Source organism: Rana temporaria, chromosome 6, assembly GCF_905171775.1.
Source record: "Rana temporaria chromosome 6, aRanTem1.1, whole genome shotgun sequence".
NCBI classification, from domain to species: domain Eukaryota; kingdom Metazoa; phylum Chordata; class Amphibia; order Anura; family Ranidae; genus Rana; species Rana temporaria.
Genome location: NC_053494.1, coordinates 7836124 through 7858285, shown reverse-complemented (window position 1 = coordinate 7858285; position 22162 = coordinate 7836124).

The window sequence follows — 22162 nt, the reverse complement described above, 5'->3', positions numbered from 1 at the left end:
GGGGGGAATAGGAAAGGAAAGAGAGTAAATGGGGGAAGAGGAAGAGGAAGGGAGAGAGAGGGGGGATAGGAAAGGAGAGGGCGAGACAGAGAGGAGAGAGGGAGAGGAAAAGAGAAGGAGGACAGAGGGAAGAGGAAAGGAGAGAGGGAAAGGGGGGAAGATGAAAAAAAAAGAGGAAAGGAGAGAGGGGGAGAGAGGGGAAGGCGAGAGAGAGGGGGGATAGGAAAGGAGAGAGAAAGGAGGAGGGGGGGGGGGGGGAAGGAGGACACTTGGAAAAGGAAATGAGAGAGAGGGAGGAGAGGGGAGAGGAAATGAGAAGGAGGACAGATGGAAGAGGAAAGGAAAGAGAGGGGGTATAGGAAAGGAGAGGGAGGAGAGGGGGAGAGGAAAGGAGAGAGAGAGAGGGAAAGAAGATTGGAGAGAGAGAGGAGGGGGAGAGAAAGGGGGGTAGAGGAAAGAAAAGAGAGAGAGAGAGAGGAGGGGGAGAGGAAAGGAGAGAGAGGAGAGGGGGAGAAGAAAGGAGAGAGAGAGAGAGGGGGAAGAGGAAGGGGAGAGAGAAAGGGGGGTAGAGGAAAGAAAAGAGAGAGAGAGAGGAGGGGGAGACGAAAGGAGAAGGATGAGAGGGGGGAAGAGGAAAGGAGAGAGAGGGGGCATAGCAAAGGAGAGAGAGAGAGAGGGAGGAGAGGAGAGGAGGGGGGAGGAAGAGAGAGAAGAGGGGGAAGAGGAAAGGAGAGGGGAAGAAGAATGGAGAGAGAGGAGGGGGGAATAGGAAGGGAGAGAGAGAGGAGAGGAGGGAGAGGAAAGGAGGGAGAGAGAGAGAGGAGAGGGGGAGGAGGAAAAGAGGGAGAAAGGAGAGGGAAAGAGGAAGGAAGAGAGGGAGAGGGGGAAGAGGAAAAGAGAGGGAGAGCAAAGAAGGTAAAAGGGGCCAAAGTAAAGAGAGGGGTGCAGACAGACAGAGAGAGAGGGAAAGAGGGTAGGGGAGAAAAAGGAGAGGAGAGAGAGGGAAGTAGCAAGAGAGAGAAGGATTGGAAAGTGGGCAGGGGAGATACAGAAATAGAGGGAGAGAGATGAGAAGGTAGGAGAGAAAAGTGATACAGGAGAGGGAAGAGAGAGAAATAAAGGGAGAGATGGGGAGAAGAGCGAGCTATGACATCATACTGTAGGTAGACCGTATTGCATTGTATTCTCCTCTAGTGATATGTATTAGTGTGGTTGTTACATTGTTTTTAGCCACGTTGCTCCCCTCTCATGAGCCCAGTGTATTTTGTGTATTTTAGTAAGGTGATAAATGGGAAGGCGTGTCTTGGACCCCAATGTAATGTTTCCTTTCACCCCCCCCCGCCGCCATTATTGAATCTTCTGTACTGAACGCTCCCCTTACTTGGCTGACCCCGGCTTTAATAAAACCCCCATTATCAGTACTGGTGTGTGGGGGAGTTGTCGGGTCCAGTAAGGAGGGGGGGTCCCAGCAGGTCCTAGGGCGGTCCCAGGAGGTCCTAGCGGGGTCAGACACGTAGTGGTGCCTCGGCGGGGGATGGTCTGGACGGTGGTTGAGGTTTTGTTACATAAGCTCAGCAGTAAAGTGTTTCTCCGAATTGTTTTCTTCAGGAGAATGAGAATCACCTGTGCAGGTGTGACGCAGGTCCTGGCAGGTCCTGTTCCTGTTCCCGGGGCCCTTCCCATGTCACCGTGATAATACTCTCCTGTGCATCATCTATGACTGCTCCTTGTAATTGGAAGAGTCAGATAATGCAGAAACCGACACACCTTCTGATTACACAACACCCGCCTAGTGCGACGGATTCCTGGGAGCCGAACACGACGGGGACAGGAGGAGGGGGGAGGGGCGTCAGCACAGAATACATTACATCACAGTGTACGGTGACACTCAAACTTCTGGGTCAGTGAAACACCCGGACGCTACACGCTGGCAGAACTCCACCATAGGATGGCAAGACAAAGAGACGCAGGAAATATCTCCCCTGTCTGCTACCTGTGCCACCTTTTTTTTTTTTTTTTTTTTAAAAAGCAAATCTGTCATAATAGCGATCCAGGGACTGTCATTGCTTGCAGCTGGGGCTGATCTGTGTCAAGCATTTGTACAGGCGCCATGATTTACATAACTATAAACATTTTCCATAGCTCCCCCCTCTGGACCTAAACCTATCTAGCTGCAAGCTAGATAAATAAATAATAAACTCATTTGAGTTACGAAGATAAAAAATAAAAACTTTGGGCCAGATTCTGAAAGGACTTATGACGGCGCAGCGCCATGTACGCCGTCGTAAGTCCTAATCCGACCCGTCGTATCTATGCGCCTGATTCTTAGAATCAGTTACGCATAGATATCCATTAGATCCGACAGGCGTAAGTCTCTTACGCCGTCGGATCTTAACTGCATTTTTTTTTGACCGCTAGGTGGCGCTTCCGTTGGATTTCCGCGTCGAGTATGCAAATTAGCTAGATCCGCAAATTCCCGAACGTACTCGCGGCCGACGCAGTAAAGTTACGACGTTTACGTTAAGCTTTTCCCAGCGTATAGTTACCCCTGCTATATGAGGCGCAGCCAATGTTAAGTATGGCCGTCGTTCCCGCGTCAAAATTTGAAAAAGTTACGTTGTTTGCGTAGGTCGTCCGTGAATGGCGCTGGACGTAATTTACGTTCACGTCGAAACCAATGACGTCCTTGCGACGTCATTTAGAGCAATGCACACTGGGATTTTTTACGGACGGCGCATGCGACGTTCAAACAAAACGTAAAAAACGCGGGGTCAAGACACATTTGGATAAAACACGCCCCCTACATCACCATTTGAATTACGCGGCCTTACGCCACAACACATACGTTACTCCACCGTAACTAAGGGCGCAAGTTCTTTCTGAATAAAGAACTTGCGCCCAAAGTTAGAGATACGTTACGCCGGCCGGACAGATACGCTGAGGTATCTGAATACGGCCCATGAAGTCTGTCTCCTGGTCAGGTAGGTCAGTGTGCCAGGCAGGCAGGGCCGCAATCAGGGGGGTACAGGCAGTACACCTGTAAGGGGCCCGGAGGTCCCCAGGGGCCCGGATGGCATCCCCCTTTAAAAAATATTTTTTATTTTATATATATATATATATATATATATATTTTTTTTTTTTATTATTATTATTATTAAAGGGCCCAGAGGTCCCCAGGGCCCCATGTGGCAAACCCCCCCCTTTTTTTTTTTTTTTATAAATGTTTTTTTTTTTTATATATATATATTTTTATTTTTATTATTAAAGGGCCCAGAGGTCCCCAGGGCCCCAGATGCCCCCCCCCCTTTTTATTTTTTTATAAATGTTTATTTTTTTTATATGTATTTATTTATTTATTTTTTATTAAAGGGCCCAGAGGTTTATTTATTTTTTTATTATTAAAGGGCCCAGAGGTCCCGGATGGCAACCCCCCTTTTTAAAAAAAAAAATATATATATTTTTTTATTTCTTTTTTTATTTTTATTAAAGGGCCCAGAGGTCCCCAGCGCCCCGGATGGCTACTCCCCTTTTTTTATATATATTTTTCTTTATTTCTTCTTTTTTTTAGTAAAGGCCCCCCCCCCGCTTCTTAATTCGCAGCAGCCCCCCACCCCGCTTCTCAATTTCAGGTGGCGGCACCCCCCCTGGTTCTCTACTTCAGGAGAGCCCATGCCTGAAGCTGTGTAAGGGGCCCCATAATTCCCGATGAATGATGCAGGCATGTGAGTTTAGTGGTCAGCATTGATGGGCACTGGTAATCCAGGCAGCAACCAGCAAGTGAGCTTACCCCCGCCACACAACCCCACCGCCCAGCCAAAAAAACCTGCGCCAGAATCCCCCCCCAGGGGCCGGCCTTGGACTTCGGACTTCGGCCCTGGTCTTTTTGCCATCTAGCAGGGCCCCTGGCACTGTGGACTTGGTGACCTCATAGTTCTCACAGCCATGTCTCGGGTATATAATAGATAGAGACAGCCAATGATATTACGAAGTAATCTCTGGTATTGTGTTTCGGGGACCTGTTTGTCCTCTCTGTTGATGGACATTCCCGAGTGATGACCTCACACTTCATCACCCGCGGTAGAAAAATTGATGCGTTGGCTCCGGATCGGAGTGGCTTCTCTTCTGGTTTCAGCAAGTTACAACAACAATTATAAAAATAACTTTACACCGACAATAATCTGTCAGCAATTTGAACGTCACCAAAACTCCGCCGTTGGCCGGATAATACGAGTTCTGCACTTACTATTAGGACTCGGAACTTACACTCGCTTCGAAATGTGGCGTTGGATCAGACACTCTGAATGCCAATCAAAGCGCCTGCCACCAAATACAATGATTACCTAGCAGTCCTGTTCACGTGTTGCTGATTGATAAACCGACCATTAAAAATTATAGATTGATCGGGGCAGATTCTCGTAGATCGGCGCATCTCTGCGACGGCGTAACGTATCTCATTTACGTTATGCCGCCGCAAGTTTTACGTGCAAGTGCTTGATTCACAAAGCACTTGCCTGTAAAGTTGCGGCGGCGTAGCGTAAATCCCCCGGCGCAAGCCCGCCTAATTCAAATGATCCGGGTAGGGGGCGTGGATCATTTAAATTAGGCGCGTTCCCTGCGCATGCTCCGTCCCTAAAATTTCCCGACGTGCATTGCGCTAAATGACGTCGCAAGGACGTCATTGGTTTCGACGTGAACGTAAATGGCGTCCAGCCCTATTCACGGACGACTTACGCAAACGACGTAAATTTTCAAATTTCGACGCAGGAACGACGGCCATACTTAACATTGACTGCGCCTCATATACCCAGGGGCAACTTTACGCATCGCAAATCTAACGTAAACGTCGTAACTTCACTGCGTCGACCGCGAGTACGTTCGGGAATTCGCGTATTTTGCTAATTTGCATACTCGATCGGGAAAACGACGGAGGCGACACCTAGCGGCGAAAAAAATAAATTGCATTTAAGATCCGACAGCGTAAGAGCCTTACGCCTGTCGGATCTAATGGTTATCTATGCGTAACTGATTCTAAGAATCAGTCGCATAGATACGACGGCCCAGATTAGGACTTACGACGGCGCACATGGCGTTGCGCCGTCGTAAGCCCTTTCAGAATCTGGGCCATCATTTCTTTGGCAGTGGGCAAACGTACAAAATCAGCAGGGGGGTCAAATACTTTTTCCCCCTCACAGTACATTGTGCATTGAATTCAGCTAAGACTGGCACACAATGCCCCGGTGCCAGCATGTCTGGCCCTGTCCAGCCACAGGACACCATGCTGTGTACACCTCCTAACGAGATCAACTTCACCCCCCACCCCCTGCGGGGCTCAAATACTCATAGGCTGGTTAAGCAGACAAGTCCTCCGCTACAACCCCTAACATAAGGGGCCCCTCTTATCCCCCCTTACATCAGAAACCCCTTATTATCAGTGGGGTAGATTCAAGAAGCAATTGCGCCTGTGTAACCATAGGTTACACAACGCAATTGCTTACTTGCCCCGGCGTAACGAGTGCTCCTGATTCAGGAACCTCGTTACGCCGACTGCAGCCTAAGATCTGCGCGGCATAAGGCTCTTATGCCCGCATATCTTAGGCTGCATTCTTGCGATGGCCGCTAGGTGGCGTTCCCGTTGTGCTCAGTGTATAGTATGCAAATTGCATACTAACACCGATTCACAACGTTGCACGAGCCCTGCGTACGCAATTTACGTCGTTTACGTACGACGGTTTTCGCGCAAGGCTGCCCATGCTATTAGCAGGGGCAGCCCATGTTACGTATACCCGTCGTTCCCGCGTCGCGAAATTTGAATTTTACGTCGTTTGCGTAAGTGATTCGTGAATGGCGCTGGACGCCATTCACGTTCACTTTGAAGCAAATGACGTCCTTGCGACGTCATTTGCCGCAATGCACGTCGGGAAAGTTTCCCGACGGAGCATGCGCTCTACGATCGGCGCGGGAACGCGCCTAATTTAAATGATTCCCGCCCCCTACGGGATCATTTAAATTACGCGCTCTTGCGCCGTGTATTTTGCCGGCGCGCCCACGCAATTTACGGAGCTTCAGCTCCGTGAATCGAGGGCAGCGCCAAAAAATTGCGGGGGCGCAGGGCAAAATCGTTGCCCTGCGCCTCGGTAATAAATGCGCAAATCTACTTGAATCCGGCCCAGTGTCCTCATCAAAGTCCCCCCTTACATCAGGGTCCACATCAGAGCCCCCTTATATCAGAGTCTAGAGATGGGATTGGGCGTGATAAAAACCCCCACCAGCCCGATCCCGCCAGGAAGCCGACACTACACACGGCTAATTACAGGCAGCGAGACCCGATCTGCAGTCGCACATACCGGGAAATGTCTCACTGCCTGTGATTATCCCTGTGCAGTGTCGGCTTCCTGGCAGGATTAGGCATGTGGGGTTTTCAAAAACGCCCAAGCCCATTCCTATTAGAGTGCCCAGGGCCGCCATCAGGGAGGTACAGGCAGTTCCCCTGTAAGGGGCCGAGTGTCCCTAGGGTCCCGGCCAGCCAGAGCCCGCTCCCCCCTACAGCAGAACATGAAATTAATTTTGTACCAGCTTCACAGCTAATCTGCGTGCCGCTGCAGAGAAACATAAACAAGACAAGCCTCCGCCGCCAACTTTCACCATCCCTCCAGTCTCCATAACGCATCGCCACCCACGCCCAGCGCCATTCATCCCTCCAGGCTCCTCAACGTATCCCCACCCACGCCCAGCACCATCCATCCCTCCAGTCTCCTCAACGTATCCCCACCCACGTCCAGCACCATCCATCCTTTCAGGCTCCTCAACGTATCCCCACCCACGCCCAGCACCATCCATCCCTCCAGTCTCCTCAACGTATCCCCACCCACATCCAGCACCATCCATCCCTCCAGTCTCAACAATGCACCCACGCCCAGCACCATCCATCTATCCAGTCTCCAAAGGTAAAAGAGTGTTAAAATAAAAGTGGGTGTGCCGAATGACTGTGGGTGGATTCGGTGGGACGACCAGTGGGCGGGCACTGGAGAATGTTGGGGGTCGTGCCTAGTCCCACAACGCATCACCACCCACGCCCAGCACCATCCATCCTTCCAGTCTCCACAATGTATTCCCACCCATGCCCAGCTCCATCCATCCCTCCAGTCTCCACAATGTATTGCCACCCACGCCCAGCACCATCCATCCCTCCAGTCTCCACAATGTATTTCCAGCACCATCCATCCCTCCAGTCTCCACAATGTATTCCCACCACCATCCATCCCTCCAGTCTCCACAACGCATCCCTACCCACTCCCAGCACTATCCATTTATTTCAGTCTCCACAATGCTTCACCACCCACATCCAGCACCATCCATCCCTCCAGTCTCAACAATGCACCCCCACCCACGCCCAGCACCATCCATCTATCCAGTCTCCAAAGGTAAAAGAGTGTTAAAATAAAAGTGGGTGTGCTGAAGGACTCAGTGGGATGGCCTGTGGGTGGATTCGGTGGGACGACCAGTGGGCGGGCCCTGGAGAATGTTGGGGGTCGTGCCTAGCCCCCGGGGGCCCTTTTGACCCTTTTCCATACAACTCTTAGATGGCAGGAAAAGACAATGAAAATATATTTGCCTACTGGCTTGATTTGCCTGAACAAATGTTAAGATGCTGCTGAAGTGTCTTAGAAGTACATTTATCCTGTAATATGTCTGCCCCCCCCCCCCCTCCGCAAGGAGAGGATGTTGCTATGGCCAATGCAGATGCTTTGATGAATAAGGAACCCAGACCTATTGTGTAAAGTCTGTGACGTGCGTAGGACAGACTGAATTATTGATGCTCCTGATAAGGATAAAACAATAACCGTCACACCAGAGCTAACAGCCAGTGAGACGAAACGCGTTTCTCCACATTGGTTCCGTCTGATGTTATCTGATCAGAGGGTGTGATGTACATACAATAGGCTCTGTTGCAATGCTGTACATAGCTGTGTCCTCTGTGAACCCGCTGCCACTGACAGGTGGGGAATGACGTGTCAATAAACTGGAGGCATGCAGCTAACTGCAATGCGTTATCCGTCTAATTAGAATATCACTGAGCACAATATCATGGAGAAACACATGTGTGAGAGTAAGCGGGGGGCGGCACACCCCAAAAAACTATGAAAATGGAAGGATTCCCCTAGGGGGGTTTTAGCAGCAGAATAACCATCAACTTAATTAATATGGGCCCAGATTCAGGTAGCTTTGCGCTTTTTTTACGGAGGCGCAGCGCACCGTTTTGCCGCTGCGCCTCCGTAAATTAACTGCGCTACGCTCAATTCACGGAGCAGTAGCTCCGTAAATTGCGTGTGCGCACCGGAAAACTGCCCGGCGTAAGTGCGCGCAATTTAAATGATCCCGTAGGGGGCGTGGATCATTTAAATTAGGCGCGTTCCCGCGCCGAACGTAGTGCGCATGCTCCGTCGGGAAACTTTCCCGACGTGCATTGCGGAAAATGACGTTGCAAGGACGTCATTTGCTTCAAAGTGAACGTGAATGGCGTCCAGCGCCATTCACGATTCACTTACGCAAACGACGTAAAATTTCAACTTCGGGACGCGGGAACGACGGGTATACGTAACATTGGCTGCCCCTGCTATTAGCAGGAGCAGCCTTACGCGAAACCCGACGAACGTAAACGACGTAAACTGCGTACGCAAGGCTCGCGTAGGGTAGTGAATCGGCGTTAGTATGCAATTTGCATACTATACGCTGACCACTACCGGAACGCCACCTAGCGGCCAACGTAAGAATGCAGCCTAAGATATGACGGCATAAGGAGGCTTATGCTAGTCATATCTTAGGCTGCCGTCGGCGTATCGAGCTCTCTGAATCAGGAGCATTCGATACGCCGGCGCAAGTAAGCAATTGCGCTGCGTAACTATGGCCCCTTAGTTCCAGTGAAGGGAACTCTTAAGGCGTCGGCATACCAAGACATTTTGGACAATTTTATGCTCCCAACTTTGTGGGAACAGTTTGGGGATGGGCCCTTCCTGTTCTAACATGACTGCGTACCAGAGTACAAAGCAAGTACTTCCAGTGCAACAATTCACATCATAATCAAAACTAAAACATATAAAATTAAGTGTAACAATAGAAAAAAAAAAACTCCAAAGTGCTTTAACCACTTAAGGACCGGACCATTATGCAGCTAAATGACCCAAGGGGTTTTTACAATTCGGCACTGCGTCGCTTTAACAGACAATTGCGCGGTCGTGCGACGTGGCTCCCAAACAAAATTGACGTCCTTTTTTCCCCACAAATAGAGCTTTCTTTTGGTGGTATTTGATCACCTTTGCGTTTTTTATTTTTTGCGCTATAAACAAAAATAGAGCGACAATTTTGAAAAAAATGCAATATTTTTTACTTTTTGCTATAATAAATATCCCCCAAAAACATATATAACATTTTTTTTTCCTCAGTTTAGGCCGATACGTATTCTTCTACCTAAATTGCAATAAGCGTTTATCGGTTGGTTTGCGCAAAATTTATAGCGTTTACAAAATAGGGGATAGTTTTATTGCATTTTTATTAATTTTTTTTTTTTTTTACTACTAATGGCGGCGATCATCGATTTTTTTCGTGACTGCGACATTATGGCGGACACTTCGGACAATTTTGACACATTTTTGGGACCATTGTCATTTATACAGCAAAAAATGCATTTAAATTGCACTGATTACTGTGAAAATGACAGTTGCAGTTTGGGAGTTAACCACAAGGGGGCGCTGTAGGAGTTATGCTTCACTTAGTGTGTGTTTACAACTGTAGGGGGGTGTGGCTGTAGGACTGACGTCATCGATCGTGCCTCCCTATAAAAGGGATCACACGATCGATGCGCCGCCACAGTGAAGCACGGGGAAGCCGTGTTTACATACGGCTCTCCCCGTTCTTCAGCTCCGGGGAGCGATCGCGACGGAGCGGCTATAAACGAATAGCCGCGCCGTCGTCCCGGATCGCTCCCCGAGGGGATCCGACCGCCGCATGTACCGGGGGGGGGGGGGGTGCCGATCGGACCCCCCACCCACGTCTAGGCAGGGACGTACAGGTACGCCAATGTGCCTGTCCGTGCCATTCTGCCAACGTAAATGTACATGAGGAGGTCGGGAAGGGGTTAATGACGTGAACCTCCAAACTAAAAAGTTGTTGCTCTTGAAGTTGATTTGTATTGCAATTATCTGTAGAGGGGTTTCCACCATCCCTGCTAAGTTGTATTTGTCTTGTTTTCTGTTTGATGTGTATTATATGTAAGGTTACATTGCGATGTCCATACATTAGAGGGTTCCACCATTATTGTTAAATGATTGATTAGTAAGTTAGCGCTACACTTTTGTGGCGTGGGAACACACACCAGTGCTTAGCGGCAAGCGTTTTACTGACACTTTTTAATTTTACCTCCGGTAGTTTATTGCAAATAGTAGTGTGTTGATTATCTATTATACTAAAGATTGGCATGTGACATTAATAAACATCAACAGATTTCAGTTGTGCCCCACCAGGCCGCCCCCCCCCCCCCCCCCCCCCATGGACAATGTGCCTGACTACTGAATCTATCTCCCCATCCCTGCACTCAGTGCACTGATTAGCAGCAGTAATTAGCAGGACTGATAGGCAGCAGTGATGGGCACTGATTGGCAGCAATGGTGGGCACTAATAGCTACCCCTGATTGACACTGATAGGTGGCAGTGATTGGCAGCACTGATTGTTAGCACTGATTGGTGGCACTGTTAGGAAGCAATGATTGTCACTAATTGGAAGCACCGATTGGCAGCACTTGTTGGCACTGATAGGCAGCATTAATGGGCACTGATGAGCACTAATATGTTGCACTGATTGGTAGCACTGATAGACAGCACTGATAGATGGCATTGATGAGCTCTGATTGGCAGCACTTATGGACACTGATAGGCAGCACTGATGGACACTGATTGGCACTGATAGGCAGCACAGATTGTTAGCACTGATTGGTGGCACTATTAGGCAGCAATGATTGTCACTAATTGGAAGCACCGATTGGCAGCACTTGATGGCACTGATAGGCAGCATTAATGGGCACTGATGAGCACTAATATGTTGCACTGATTGGCAGCATTAATGGGCACTGATGAGCACTAATATGATGATGGGCACTGATAGATGACACTGATTGGCAGTAATGATGGATTTTGATTGGCATCACTTATGGGCACTGATAAGCAGCACTGATGGACGATTGGCACTGATAGGCAGCACTGATTGGCAGAATTGGTTGGCACTGATAGGCAGAATTGATTGGCACTGATAGGTAGCACTGATTGGCAGCATTGATTGGCACTATTGGTTGGCACTGATAGGCAGCACTGATATGCAGTATAGGTTGGCACTGATTGGCAGCCTTAATTGGCCCTGATAGGCAGCATTGGTTGGCACTGATAGGCAGCACTGATTGGCAGAATTGGTTGGCACTGATTGGCACTATTGGTTGGCACTGATTGGCACTGATAGGCAGTATAGGTTGGCACTGATTGGCAGCCTTAATTGGCCCTGATAGGCAGCACTGATAGGCAGCATTGGTTGGCACTGATAGGAAGGCAGCATTGGTTGGCACTGATAGGGGAGAGGGGGAGTTTCACATGCAGTAGATCAGCGTGTGAAACTGTCATGTAAAGTAACCGCTTACTGGGAGAGAGACCAGCTGTCACACCTCAGCCGCGATGTCAGGGGGTGGGCGGGACCAAGCAGTTATCAACACCAGCCAATGGTTGGACTGCTTAAGAAAGGGGGCGGAACCACTTAAATGTATCGGCCGGTCCAGACCCCATCCCATTAGCTGGTGTTTGTTAGCTGCTCGGTCCCACCCACCCCCGACATCACCGCTGAGTTTTGACAGCTGATCTTTCTCCCTGTGATCAGTGACATTACATGACAGTTTCATACACTGAGCGGCTCTCACCTCATGATCTGCTGTCTGTGAAACTGTTTCACAGACAGCACGGGTTACTAACACGGCTTGGATGCAACATTTCCTGGCAGATCTCGGGAGACAGCGCGAGTGATTAGGGTGTGCCCAGGCACACCCCGTGCACACGTCTATACCAAAAGGTACAAACATTAGAGGGGAGTTTACTTCCTCTTTAAGTTATTACTAAAACCAGTAATAATCGAATGCAGAGACAATTCTTTAATATGATAACGAATAGATACAATTATATATTTTTACAGATACAACCAGCCCTTTGAGGGCAACCATAATGCTGTTGTGGCGTATTTATAGTTGTGGATACAATTGAGCTGAGCCACACACTAACCTTCTCCTATATAATTAACAGATTGGGCTTCCAACCTACCAAGACCACACTGCTTGTACCAGTCAAGAGCCCCGGTCACCATGGTTCCAGGTAACACACAGGGATGGACTGGCCATTGGGACTACAGGGAGTTTCCCCATGGGCCGATGGCTCAGTGGGCCGGCTTCAGTGACAGCGGACTGCCGCCCCTCTGTCTCTCCCTCCCCGCAGCGGGGAGGAACAAAGGAGCAGGGGGAGGACAAGAGGAGCAGGGGGGACGACAGAGGAGCATGGGGGAGGGGAAAGACAGCTGACTCAACAGCTATGGCCTGGGAGTTTCTCACTTCTGCCTAATCTTGTCCCATAAGGGGGGGGGGCGGGGCACCAAACTGATTCTTTGCCCCGGGTGAAATAATGTCTAGCTTCCCCAATGGTACTGCCTATAAGAGTACCAGTACCAGCCGTTCTACTCTAATAAAGTAGAACGGCTAGTGGCTAGTGAAGGGGGAGAGGGGGCTTGGGTGGCCGGGGGGGGATGCGGGAGTTGCCCGGCCGTCATGGGAGAGACCTGTCAAAGTGGGCCAGTCTGGATGAAGTCCAGGGCCAAATTTCTGTCCCAGTCCAGCCCTGGTAACACAGGAGCAATGGAATCATTCTCGAGGGCTGAATCAGGAATCACTATCTTGCAGTCTAATGAACAGGCTGAGTTTGGCAATTTACTGAATGCTGCTACCTGCCTAGATGCACTTCTGCCGTTCATAGGGAGAAAGAACCACGACTTGGGACTGTTTCTTCTGGTTTGAGCAAAGGCCCCGGTTCCAGAGAAAGCAAACCTGACAAATCAGCTAACAATGACATTATTGACAGATCTATGCTTCCTATTTCATGGTAATGATGTGGATAAAGCAAAGGCGTGCGCACAGGGTGTGGCAGGTGTGCCTGGGCACACCCTAATCACCCTGTACTGGGCAATTTACCCCTGCTACTTGGCTGCAGAGAAAGGGACTCAATCCCTTTCTCTGTCTCAAAGTGAGACATTAGGGGTCTGTTTAGACCCCTCATATTTCACCAAAGTCCCCTAATGGGCTCCTAAAAAAAACTTGAAAAAAAAAATATTGTAAAAATAAATTGTAAGAAATAATAAAACTGTAAAATAGTAATAATAAAGAAAATATAAAAAATCTCTGAACCTTCTGATACTGTGCCCTACTCTACTGACACAAACATCTGCCCTACTGACATCGTCCACTACCGACACTGTCCATTGCTCTACTGCTATATATATATATATACACACACACACGCATGTGCTTTGGGGGTGCACACCCGAATGCAATAGGCTGCACACACCTATACAGGGCCAATGGGACCATGTTTCCAGGCTGCATTTAGGAGGTGGCGGCAGCCCGGCCGGCAAGATGTTTTTTTTTTTTTTATGAGGAGACTCGTAGCAGAGAGCAGAGCGGAGCAGATGCTGGTCGGTGTTGCGCTGTGCGCTGTCTCATGCACTGGTTGCTAAAATTGCTTGCCGACCGTCACCTCGCAACCAGTGATGTCAGAGACCGCGGCCGCCCCAGCATTCACAGCGCTCAGCCTCCGCGGCAATCAATTGGTCCGCCCACCTCTTCCTGCGTGAGGGAAGTGTGGGTCTGAGGAGAATTGCCTCTGCGGCTGTGGCCGACCCCGGTGACAGAGAGGGGCAATCCGGGGAGATATACAGTACAGACAGCCCGCGGCTCTCCTCTCCCTGTCACAGCGCCGCTGCTCCATTTACCAGAGAACTCGGCAGCGGCGCTGTGACAGGGAGAGGAGAACCGCGGGCTGTCTGTACTGTATATAACCCCGATCGCCCCTTCCCCTCTCTGTCAGCTGGAGCTAGAAGAAAGACAGCAGCTCTAATTGGATTTGCCATGCCGCCACCTTGCTTCCTGCTTTCCTCTCCATGATTGGCCACAGCAGAGGGCCAATCAGAAGACTCTGGGGACAGGGGGCATCATGGGAAATGTAGTCCCTTAAGAGTGGCGACCCCAGTGTGTCCACAGACACCATGCTAAAGCCCCCAGCATGCAAGCACTCTGCTGGGGGGGTTACAAAAGGAAAAAAGAGAATACTGTGCTCATGCTGGGGGAAGCCAGAGAGAGCCGCGCTGTACCCGCACCAACCAGAGAGTCATGCTGTACCCGCACCAACCAGAGAGCCACGCTGTACCCGCACCAACCAGAGAACCACGCTGTACCCGCACCAACCAGAGAGCCACGCTGTACCCGCACCAACCAGAGAGGGAGTCACGCTTTACCCGCACCAACCAGAGAGGGAGTCACGCTTTACCCGCACCAACCAGAGGGAGTCACGCTGTACCCGCACCAACCAGAGAGGGAGTCACGCTGTACCCGCACCAACCAGAGAGGGAGTCACGCTGTACCCGCACCAACCAGAGAGGGAGTCACGCTGTACCCGCACCAACCAGAGAGGGAGTCACGATATACCCGCACCAACCAGAGTGGGAGTCACGCTGTACCCGCATCAACCAGAGAGGGAGTCACGATATACCCGCACCAACCAGAGAGGGAGTCACGATATACCCGCACCAACCAGAGTGGGAGTCACGCTGTACCCGCACCAACCAGAGAGGGAGTCACGCTGTACCCGCACCAACCAGAGAGGGAGTCACGCTGTACCCGCACCAACCAGAGAGGGAGTCACGCTGTACCCGCACCAACCAGAGAGGGAGTCACGCTGTACCTGCACCACCAGAGAGAGAGCCACGCTGTACCCGCACCAACCAGAGAGCCGCGCTATACCCGCACCAACCAGAGAGGGAGTCACGCTGTACCCGCACCACCAGAGAGAGAGCCCCGCTGTAACCGCACCACCAAAGCTCCCCGCTGGCGGCCGAAAAGTGCAGCTAAAACAAAGGTAAAGCACGGGGGGGGGGGGGGGTTTCTAGTCTCAGCAGATAATGTCCCTCTACATAGATCCAGGTCCATACAGAACTTAGTCTGAGGAGTGGAAGAATGGAGATGGCCTATACTGAGCCTTACTTTTATTCCTGTGGAATTTTTAACTAGGGGTTGCGGCTTACTGGTGTGTAAGTTATGCCCTGGCCTATATACGAGAAGAAGGAGCTTCTAAGCTCCTATGCGTTTCATACGTCCAACCTGTGCTTAATCACTAGCAACAGCAGATCTCTCTCCTCCCCTGTCAAAACAGGGATCTCATTATTTACATTGACAGATCCCCGTTCTGGCTCTATTTCCTGCGATCGTGGGTGGCTGGCGGACATAGAGTCCAGGAAGAATTAATCTGCCGCTCCAAAACGAGCAGGATTCAAGCCAAAGTGGTTTGTCCTGAGGTGGGGGGCGCCGGAGCGGATCGGAGCCATTTAGAAATGCTCGGAAATAGCTGTCCTCTGGCCTTTCCGGGTGTTTCTGAGGCTCTCCGGCGCCCCCCCCCCACATCTGGCCATATGCGGTATTGAATGCATTTGAAGTCAATGCGGAACAAATTATTTTTGTTTCCATTGACTTCTATGGGGAAACTCGCTTTGATATGCGAGTACTTTGGATTGCGAGCATTCTCCTGGAACGGATTACGCTCGTAATCCAAGGTTCCACTGTATATATTTTTTGCATTGCATTGCATGACTGAATCAGCACCAACTGCCTAACCTGTTATGCAACACACTCTTCACTTTGATCCCTTTCAGGAGCTGTTACTGAAGAACTGTCTGCCTCACACCAGCCCCTTCATTACAATACGTAGTTGAATGTACAAACCTGAATGCAGAATTGTGTGAACAGAATGGGGTGAGGTCATACCGTTTTTTTCAAATGCCCTTTCACCATTGTGTGCCAGTGCCACCGATCGCTCAATACACCATAGGAGCGTGTCTCCGTCACGTAACATTATATGAATGTACTCCAGCCTATTGAACAGTTACTGAATTGCACAATAAGCTTCTTGTTTTCCATCTACCTTTAGAATGTCGGCTTCTAAGGTGCACATTAGCAAGCCAACAATTATGCCGACCTGCTGGAGTATCATGACTTTTAAAAGCTCAACAATTTGTTGTTTATTTATTATCATACAATAGGAATGGTTGTGCCTGGAGGGTAATTATTTTGTTCTAGCTCACCTGTGTTAATCCTCTACATGCCTACCTACATTGTATAGTCACTGTATACAGTACACAAGTTGTCACCCTGAACGCTCTGACCTCTCTGTTATGCAACAGTGGAAATAGTTTTCTTTTCTTACACAGGTGAACAATGTATTGTTGAAATGCAAATATCCCGAATATTACATACCACTGAAACGCTTCACCTGCTGGAATGTGGATAAACGGATACACAATACACCCATATACTAAAAACTGGTCAGACTATTACATCAGTGTCAGGGATTCAGGGTATGACCCATCTAATGTAAAGAACATCCAAAAAAATGTTTCTCTTTATCTGGCCTGAGCCATGTTGTAATAAACTTGAGAGAAGTCGGCTCGAGCAGAGAACTCTGTGCTGAATTCGAGGAAATGCTGTGTTAAGATCACGAGGGGGGGAGTAGAATCGCAATCTCGATTATTTAACGATTAATCGCGCAGCTCTAGTGGCGAGTAATGCTGTGTACACGCATCTATTTTTCGGGTTGTAAAAAAATAGGATTTTTGTACTCACCGTAAAATCCATTTCTCTGAGTTTATGGATGGACACAGCAGCAATTGACCTTAGGGTATTATCCTCCCTTTTAGGAGATTGACTAGGCAGAAAAACAGCATGTTAAGTGTTAAACACTCCACACAGCACAGTACCTCCCAGGGGGCGGTTCCCCCGGGTACGTCCCCCATTCTCTGTTCTGCAGCCTCAGGTCGTAAACAAGCAGTACAAACAAAGGAGGGGAGGGTGCTGTGTCCGTCCATGAACTCAGAGAAATTGATTTTACGGTGAGCACAAAAATCCTATTTTCTCTTCCGTTCATGGACGGACACAGCAGCAATTGACCTTAGGGACGTCCCCAAGCAGTGCCAAAAATCGAGGGGTGGGAAAACACAGCAAACCAACTTCACCCCAAACAAACCAGAGTTCCTCAACGGAGGAACTTCAACCTTAAACAGCCGCCTGCAAAACCTTGTGGCCAAATGAGGCATCTGAAGATGCACTCACATCCACCTTGCAAAACTTTGAGAAGGTGTGGACTGACGACCAGGTCGCTGCCTTACACACCTGTAAAACAGACGCTTGATGACGGAAAGCCCAAGAGGCACCAATCGCCCTGGTCGAATGCGCCGAAACCGGGAAGGGGGGCGCCCGCCCCTTTAGGGCATAGGCCTGAAGCACGACCTGCCTGATCCGCCTAGAAATGGTGGCCGACGAGACCGCCAGACCCTTCTTAGGACCAGTCACCGACACGAACAGTGAATCCGACCTCCGAAATGGAGCCGTAGCAGACAGGTACACACGTAGGGCTTGAATTATGCCCAAGGAATGCAACGCGGCCTCTTTTGGATTCGCCGGCCGAGGACACAAGGATGGAAGAACAATGTCCTCATTAATGTGAAAGGCCGAAACAACAGAAGGAATGACGGCTGCGGCCGCAGCACCACCTTATCCCTGTGGATGACCAAGTAAGGGCCTTGCAAGACAAGGCCGCTAATTCGGAAACCTGTCTGACCGATGTAATTGCCACCAGAAAAACCACCCTCTGGGAAAGAGTCAATAAAGGGATTTCCCTAATGTCCTCAAACGGACACTGTTGAAGCAACGAGAGGATTAAATTCAAGTCCCATGGAGGCAGTGGAGGACGCACAGGAGGGGCCACATGTCGAACCCCCTGCAAACGTACGCACCAGAGAGTACGCCGCCAAGGGTCGCTGAAAGAGAACAGCCAAGGCCGAAATCTGACCCTTAATTGTACTTAACCACTTCCTTACTGGGCACTTAAACCCCTTCCTGACCAGAGGACTTTTTGTGATTCGGCACTGCGTCGCTTTAACTGACAATTGCGCGGTCGTGCGACGTGGCTCCCAAACAAAATTAACGTCTTTTTTTCCCCACAAATAGAGCTTTCTTTTGGTGGTATTTGATCACCTCTGCGGTTTTTATTTTTTGCGCTATAAACAAAAATAGAGCGACAATTTTGAAAAAAAATAAAATATTTTTACTTTGTTGCTATAATAAATAGCTCAATTTTTTTTTTTACGTTTTTTTTTTATCCTCAGTCTAGGCCGATACGTATTCTACATATTTTTAGTAAAAAAAAAAAAAAAATCGCAATAAGTGACTGGTTTGCGCAAAAGTTATAGCGCCTACAAAATAAGGGACAGAATTATTATTTTATTTTTTTTTTTTTTACTAGAAATGGCGGCGATCTGCGATTTTTATTGGGACTGCGACGTTATGGCGGACACATCGGACACTTTTGACACATTTTTGGCGCCATTCACATTTATACTGCAATCAGTGCTATAAATATGCACTAATTACTGTATAAATTTTTTTTTTTACTAGAAAAGGCGGCGATCTGCGATTTTTATTGGGACTGCGACGTTATGGCGGACACATCGGACACTTTTGACACATTTTTGGCGCCATTCACATTTATACTGCAATCAGTGCTATAAATATGCACTAATTACTGTATAAATGCTTTTTTTTTTACTAGAAATGGCGGCGATCTGCGATTTTTATTGGGACTGCGACGTTATGGCGGACACATCGGACACTTTTGACACATTTTTGGCGCCATTCACATTTATACTGCAATCAGTGCTATAAATATGCACTAATTACTGTATAAATGTGACTGGCAGGGAAGGGGTTAACACTAGGGGGTGAGGAAGGGGTTAAATGTGTAGCCTAATTAGTGTTCTAACTGTGGGGGAGGGGGGGTGACTGGGGGGGTGACCGATCCGTGTCTCTATGTACAAGAGACACGGATCCGTCTCCTCTCTCCCCTGACAGCACCGCTGTCTGCGAGAGCCGGGAATGAGAGATGATCTCATATGTAAACATATGAGATCATCTCTCATTGGCCGCACAGATCGCCTAGGAAACGGCCGCTCCGATTGGCCGTTCACGGCGATCTGTGACTGGCTGTGTCCAAGGGACACGGCCAGCACAGCAGTTCCCGGGAGCGCGCGCGGGGAACGCGAAAAGGGGAGGCCGTAAAAAGACGGCCTGTTAGGGATTGGGAGCCGCGCTGAGGCCGTACAAAGTCGTACGGCCGTCAGCAAGTGGTTAAGGCGAGCGCCTGATCCACTCCACGCTGTAAGAACAGCAGAATCCGGGACATCACGTATGTACAGGGGCGCCAATTCATCTTCTCACACATAGAAATGTAAGCCTTCCAGGTACAATGGTAAATCTTCTGTGAAGTAGACTTCCACGGCATGGTAGAGATCACAGAGTCTGACAGACCTCGATCCTTCAGCACCTGGCTTTCAATAGCCACGCTGTCAAAGCCAACCACTGTAAAGCAGGATGAAAGATAGGACACTGACAGAAGATCCTCTCGCAGAGGCAGGCGCCAAGGAACGTCTGCCACCAGATCTGCGTACCAGGGGCGGCGAGGCCAATCCAGAGCGATTAGGATTGTTGGTATCCCCTCGGCTTCCACTCTGCATAACAGACGAGGGAGAAGCTTCAGAGGAGGGAAGGCGTAGATTAGACGATAATGACCCCACGGGGCCACCAACGCATCTGAGGCGTCCGCCCACAGGTCTCTTGACCTGGCCACGAACCGAGACACCTTCCGATTGAGACGTGACGCCAGAAGATCCACGTCTGGAGTGCCCCATTTCAGACAGACTCCGAAACACAGCCGGGTGTAGTGACCGTTCTCCTTGGTCTAGCGTTTGGCGACTTAGGTAGTCGGCCTGCCAGTTCTGTACCCCCGGAATGTACACAGCCGAAAGAGCTGGAATGTTATTTTCGGCCCACCGGAGGATGTGAGCGACTTCCGCCGCTGCAGCCGAGCTCCGTGTGCCCCCTTGATTATTGACATACACCACAGCCGTGGCGTTGTCCGACTGGATCCTGACCGGGTGGCCCTGCAGTCTTAGAGACCACTTGGAGAGGCACAGCCTGATCGCCCGGAGCGCCAGGACATTGATCGGCAGACGGGACTCTTCCCGAGTAAGGCGCCCCTGGGCTGACTGAACACCCCAGACACCCCCCCAGCCGGAAAGACTGGCATCCGTCGTGACCACCTTCCAATGGTACGGCAGGAATGATTTCCTGGCCCGAAGTACCGGAGATGTCAGCCACCACACTAGGGAGGACCTGACCAGGCGACTCACCCAGACTTGGTAATCCAGAGATGAAGGGAGCTTGTCCCAACACGACAGAATTTCTCTGTAACACTCGAGTGTGGAATTGAGCATACGGAACCGCCTTGAAGGCCACCATCAGACCCAGAACTTGCATGCAAAAGCAAAGCGACGACCACTTCTGGGTCGCCAACCGCTGCACCGCAGTGTCTGTAGTTTCTCCGTTGGAAGGAAAACTCTCGCCTCCGAGGAATCCAGGACCAACCCCAGACGCTGAGACGGGACCAACACTGACTTCTGGACATTTAGCAGCCAACCGAATTCCCGGAGGGTCTGGCAGGTGATCGACACATCCACCTCTAAGCTTGAAGAAGCTCTCAGAAGAAGGTCGTCCAGGTATCCTACAATAGCGATCCCGCGCTGCCTCAGCAGGGCCAGAATCGGAGCGAGCACCTTGGTGAAAACCTTTGGTGCCGAAAGGGAGGGCCACAAATTGAAAGTGGTCCTCTCCGACCGCAAAGCGCAGAAATCTTTGGTGCTTTGCGCATATGGGGATATGCAGGTACGCGTCCTTGATATCCAAGGATGCCAGAAAATCCCCCTGATGGAGTGCCGCCACTACAGAGCGAACAGACTCCATCCTGAACTTTTGCACTTTGACAAAACAGTTGAGGGCCTTGAGATCCAGGATTGGACGGACCCCTTCCTTCTTGGGGGACTACAAACAGATTGGAGTAAAACCCCTGAAACCGTTCCAGTAAAGGAACCGGCACGATAACCCCCCTGACCAGCAGATCTTGAACAGCCCCAAACAGGGCCTCCCGACGACCTGGAGGTTGGAAGGAAAAAAATCAGTTTGGCGGACAAGAGAGAAACTATCTTGTACCCCGAGGAAACTACTTTGCAAACCCAATGGTCGGAAGATAGACCTCCGCCACAAATTTGCGAAGCCGGCCCCCCACCCGAGAGACGGGCGGGGGCAGACCATCATGAGGAAGTAGGCTTTTCCCCAAGCTTGCAGAACCAGAGGCGCTTCTGCCCTTCAGCGGGCGCCCTGGAAACGTTTACCTACCACACCGGGCTGACGAAAAAAATGCTTGGGGGCGGTAAAGGAGGGCCCCTGCCTACGGCGAGCCTCCTCACCTTTACCCGATTGTGGGAGCAGAGTGCTCTTACCTCCCGTGGCATCTTTTATGATGTCATCCAGAGACGCCCCAAAAAGCCGTTTACCCTTAAAGGGTAAGTCCACCAAGGCCTTTTTAGAAGACTGGTCCGCAGACCAACACTTTAGCCAGACAAGGCGGCGCAACACTACCGCGTAGGCCGAGGCCCTGGAGAGCAAGGGAAACATATCCAGGGCCGACTCAGACAAATTTTAGGCCCTGCACCAACTGGTCGGCCAGCGCCACACCGTCCTCAGGGGCATTATGCGCCTCCAACTCCTGAAGCAACAACTTTGCCCGTTCAGCAAGTGTCTGTGACACTAGAGCCCCGGCCAAGACCAGTCTCACCGCCGACCCCACCACTGTGAACATGGAGCGGGCCACAGCCTCAGCTCTCCTATCTGCGGGGTCCTTAAAAGTGGGAGCCCCTTCCACAGGCAACGTGGTCACC